The following is a 6,000-nucleotide window of genomic DNA, read 5'->3' as shown; positions in this document are numbered from 1 at the left end:
ATTGCACCTGTTTTGTGTTTGTCATTAGTGGGGGGGTATTTAGTCTGTCTGTGTTTAGTTAGGATTCGTGTGGGATTGTTCTTTGTTACGTGTGGTGTTATATTGTTTGGTTTACGACTTATTGTATAGGCATTAGGGTTGCCGGGCTGCGCCCCGTCTGCTTTTTTGAGCGGAGCTTCTTTTAGTCTTTTTGACTGTTGTGCTCCCAGCCGTATATGGATTTTGCCCTTGGATTTATTAAATCAAGTTTGTTCCAACGGACCTCAGTCTCCTGCGCTTGACTCACCCTTAAAACTGTCCTATCCGCTCGTGACAGGGCTTTTATATGATTCTAAATTAATGAATTATAATAATAATCACTTTGTTTAAAAAAATAACCATATTTTGGAGATTTGGTTTTCAAATAACCTAACGTGAGCGATTGTAATCAGAATAAAGTCCAAAATAATATTTATAAAGGCCAAAATAATGATTTCTGTTTTTAGAGCGAGAGAAACCCTAAGCTCACTGCGCTTATTTTTTTGGACAAGGACATGCTGGCTGGCCAAACCTTCCCCTAACCTGGATCGACACTGGGCCAATTGTGCGCTGCCCTATGGGACACCCAATTACGGTCGGATGTGATACAGCCTGGATTCAAACCAGAGACTGTAGTAATGCCTCTTGCACTGAGATGCAGTGCCGAAGAGAACTGCGCCACTCGGGAGACATGACATATATGACCAATATGTACAGATGTCGGAAGTTTACATAAACTTAGGTTGGAGTCATTAAAATTTGTTTTCCAACCACTCCACAAATTTCTTGTTAACAAACTATAGTTTTGGCAAGTCAGTTAGGACATCTACTTTGTGCATGACACAAGTTATTTTTCCAACAATTGTTTCCAGACAGATTATGTCACTTATAATTAAATGTATCACAATTCGAGTGGGTCAGAAGTTTACATACACTAAGTTGACTGTGGCTTTAACAGGAAAATTCCAGAAAATGATGTCATGGCTTTAGAAGCTTCTGATAGGTTAATTGACATAATTTGAGTCAATTGGAGGTGTACCTGTGGATGTATTTCAAGGCCTACCCTCAAACTCTTTGCCTCTTTGCTTGACATCATGGGAAAGTCAAAAGAAACCAGCCAAGACCTCAGAAAAATAATTGTAGACCTCCACAAGTCTGGTTCATCATTGGGAGCAATTTCCAAATGCCTGAAGGTACCATGTTCATCTATACAAACAATAGTACAAACAATAGTACGCAAGTATAAACACCATGGGACCACGCAGCCGTCATACCACTCAGGAAGGAGACGCATTCTGTCTCCTAGAGATGAACGTACTCTGGTGCAAAAAGTGCAAATCAATCCCAGAACAACAGCAAAGGACATTGTGAAGATGCTGGAGGAAACAGGTACAAAAGTATCTATATCCACAGTAAAACGAGTCCTATATCGACATAACCTGAAAGGCCACTCAGCAAGGAAGAAGCCACTGCTCCAAAATCGCCATAAAAAAAAAGCCAGACTACGGTTTGCAACTGCACATGGGGACAAAGATCGTACTTTTTGGAGAAAGTCCTCTGGTCTGATGAAACAAAAATAGAACTGTTTGGCCATAATGACCCTTGTTATGTTTGAAGGAAAAAGGGGGATGCTTGCAAGCCGAAGAACACCATCCTAACCGTGAAGCATGGGGGTGGTAGCATCATGTTGTGGGGGTGCTTTGCTGCAGGAGGTACTGGTGCACTTCACAAAATAGATGGCATCATGAGGGAAAGGAAAAGTATGTGGATATATTGAAGCAACATCTCAAGACATCAGTCAGGAAGTTAAAGCTTGGTCGGATGGGTCTTCCAAATCGACAATGACCCCAAGCATACTTCCAAAGTTGTGGCAAAATGGCTTAAGGACAACAAAGTTAAGGTATTGGAGTGGCCATCACAAAGCCCTGACCTCAAGCCTATAGAACATTTGTGGTCAGAACTGAAAAAGCATGTGCGAGCAAGGAGGCCTGCAAACCTGACTCAGTTACACCAGCTCTGTCAGGAAAAATGTGCCAAATTTCACCCAACTTATTGTGGGTAGCTTGTGGAAGGGAACGAACACGTTTGACTCAAGTTAAACAATTTAAAGGCAATGCAACCAAATACTAATTTAGTGTATGTAAACTTCTGACCCACTGGGAATGTGATGAAAGAAATAAAAGCTGATATAAATCATTCTCTCTACTATTATTCTGACATTTCACATTCTTAAAATAAAGTGGTGATCCTAACTGACCTAAGACAGGGGATTTTTACTTGAATTAAATGTCAGGAATTGTGAAAAACGGAGATCAATTGTATTTGGCTAACGTGTGTGTAAACTTCCAACTTCAACTATATTGTCCTTTTAATAGCCCATCCTGAATTCACAGCCTGCTACGCTTGTGAAAAACAGGGTTAATAATAATAATATTTTCCCCCCTTCCACATGTTAAAGGTTCCAATTGATATTTTTTTTTTAATCAATTAGTATATTTGAGTTTAACCACAATATTTGTTGTATTATTTGTTATTTCTTTTCTGGTGGATTAAACTGAAATTGCAACCATCTTTCCATGGCTTGTTTAAAAAATAACGATATTTTGGAGATGATTTCATTTTCAAATAACCGAAAGTGAGCAAGAAAAAGGCCATTATTGAACATGAGGTGATACATCCTTACTAATTTGTAAATAAAGCCAGTTTGTCATTTAGAATTATTTGTTTATGTTTTTAGAGGGAGAGAAACCAAAAGCCCACTGTAGCCTCATACATTTTTATTTGTAAGAACATAGCATATGGGATTGATTTTAAGAAATGTAGATTAATTAATTTGATAAATATTACGGTGTTTCTATTCCAAGAAAAACAAAGGGTTTCTGTTTGGAAAATATGGCGCTGTATAACTTAACCGTAATTTAACTGGGCAAGTCAGTTAAGAACAAATTCTTATTTACAATGATGGCCTACACCGGCCAAACCAGGACGACGCTGGTCCAATTGTGCCCCACCGAAGGGACTCCCAATCACAGCCGGTTGTGATACAGCCAACCTAACTAAGAAATACATTTGACTATACAATTCTCCCCCTACCCTCCTTTTTGGCAAGACTCTATTGTCCTACTAATAGCCCATAATGACCCTGTACAACGTGACCGGTCAAGAGTAGGCTATAGTACTACAGTAAGAGCAAAATAATCCTATCATTTCAACACCCTAATTGTAGTCTAACCAATACCCAAATGGAGATTCAGTGAAAATTAAAATATTGTAGATTTATCAAGACCAGTCCCCATGGCTGTCTTGACCTCTGAATGCTGTCTCTTCCATTCATTTTGAAAGAGTATTTTCTGATAAGCAACAATTTGTTTACCTTCATCAGCAAATTGTTTTCCAATATTTCTGTCATTCAGTGATATTTATTCCCAAAGTCATTTCTTATGAATGCTAACGAAATAACATCTGCATTTTTTAAAGAGTATTTTTATCATTATTTTATTAACGAAAGCATAAAGATGCTGATGAAGAAATTCAGTTCTGTACAGTATACCCTTTTTATGACATTCTACGGTTGGATGAGGTCGCCCACACACACTTTAAACATTTTGGATAATAAAGCATTTAAAGCATTTTGAAGATAGAAGCAGCCTGCATTTGTTTATTACATTTTAAATTCCGTAAAGTTAGTGTGGAACAGGTACATTTTTTTTATTGTTGTCTGTCAACAATGACAAGCCACCGGGGTCTGACAACTTGGATGGAATATTACTGACGATAATAGCGGACGATATTGACACTCCTATTTGCCACATATTCAATTTAAGCCTACTAGAAAGTGTGTGCCCTCAGGCTTGGAGGGAAGCAAAAGTAATTCCACTACCTAATAGTAAAGCCCCCTTTACTGGCTCAAATAGCCGACCAATCAGCCTGTTACCAACCCTTAGTAAACTTTTGGAGAAAAAAATTGTTTGACCAGATACAATGCTATTTTACAGTAAACAAATTGACAACAAACTTTCAGCATGCTTATCGAGAAGCATATTCAACAAGCACAGCACTTATACAAATTACTGATTCATTGGCTGAGAGAAGTTGATGATAAAAAGATTGTGGGGGCTGTTTTGTTAGACTTCAGTGCGGCCTTTGACATTATCGATCATAGTCTGCTGCTGGAAAAAGTATGTGTTATGACATTACACACCCTGCTATATTATGGATAAAGAGTTACCTGTCTAATAGAACATGGTGGGTGTTCTTTAATGGAAGCCTCTCCAACATAATCCAGGAAGAATCAGGGATTCCCCAAGGCAGCTGTCTAGGCCCATTACTTTTTTCAATCTTTACTAATGAATTGCCACTGACTTTGAGGAAAGCCAGAGTGTCTATTTATGTGGATGACTCAACACTATACATGTCAGCTACTACAGTAACTGAAATGACTGGAACACTTAACTTCTATGGGCTAGGTGGGACGCTGCTTTTTTGCAGATGTTTACTGACACTGGCCATATTCAATGGGTGTTGTACCCCTTACCTTAAGACATGTAGCTAGCTAGCTAGGTAAAAAATGAACCTAGCTAGGTGATCAATGTGTAAGATCACGCACACATCACGTAACGTTAGCTAACGAGCCAGCCAGCTAACGTTAGCTAGTTAACTTCTATGGGCTACGTGGGATGCTAGCCTGTGAAATATCAGGGCGGCAAATTCAAAAACAACAAAATGTCATAATTCAACTTTCTCAAACATACAACTATTTTACACCATTTTAAAGATACACTTCTCCTTAATGTAACCACATTGTTCGATTTCAAAAAGGCTTCACAGCGAAAGCAAAACATTAGATTATGTTAGGAGAGTACATAGACAAAAATAATCACACAGCCATTTTCCAAGCAAGGACATGTGTCAATAAAACCCAAAACATAGCTAAATGAAGCACTAACCTTTGACGATCTTCATCAGATGACACTCCTAGGAAATTATGTTACACAATACATGTATGTTGTGTTCGATAAAGTTCATATTTATATCCAAAAACAGCATTTTACATTGGCGCATGATGTTCAGAAAATGTATTCCCACATGAATGTGCACATCAATTTACAAAAATACTCATCATAAACGTTGACAAAATACATAACAATTATTTAAAGAATTATAGATAGACTACCCCTGGATGCAACCGCTGTGTCAGATTTTAAAATAGCTTTACGGAGAAAGCACATTTTTCAATATTCTGAGTACATAGCTCAGCCATCACGGTGAGCTATTCAGACACCCGCCAAGTTCGGGGCAACCTAAACTCAGAATGCACTCCCAGGACTGCTACTTCCACAAGAAATGTTGTTTTTGTTCGAAATAATCCATATTTATGTACAAATACCTCAGTTTTGTTCGTGCGTACAGATCACGAGCGCAGAACCAGAGACGAAAAGTCAAAATGTTCCATTACCGTACTTAGAAGCATGTCAAATGCTGTTTAAAATCAATCTTTATGGTATTTTTAACGTAAAATTGCAATAATATTCCAACCGGACAATAGCATATTCATTCAAGAAGAAAAAGCAGGAACGGCGTGCTCGCGTGACCGCGCATATCCAATCTCTTTGTTGCCAGGCAGTCCACTCAGTAACTGAGCTCCTATTATCTGCCCAGTGACAGAAGAATGCTCAAAACACTTCCTGAAGGCTTTAGACAGCCAATGGAAGCCTTTGGAAGTGCAACATCACCCCACAGACACTGTAGCTTCGATAGAGAATCAAAAGAAGAACTACAATTCTCAGACTTTCCACTTCCTGCTTGGATTTTTCTCAGGTTTTTGCCTGCCATATGAGTTCTGTTATACTCACAGACACCATTCAAACAGTTTTAGAAACTTCAGAGTGTTTTCTATCCAAATATACTAATAATATGCATATTCTAGTTTCTGGGCCAGAGTAGTAACCTGTTTAAATTGGGTACGTTTTTCATCCGGCCGTG

Source organism: Salmo salar, chromosome ssa19 (assembly GCF_905237065.1).
Source record: "Salmo salar chromosome ssa19, Ssal_v3.1, whole genome shotgun sequence".
NCBI lineage: Eukaryota > Metazoa > Chordata > Actinopteri > Salmoniformes > Salmonidae > Salmo > Salmo salar.
The sequence above is the reverse complement of the archived record's forward strand: the minus strand, read 5'-3'. Positions refer to the sequence as shown.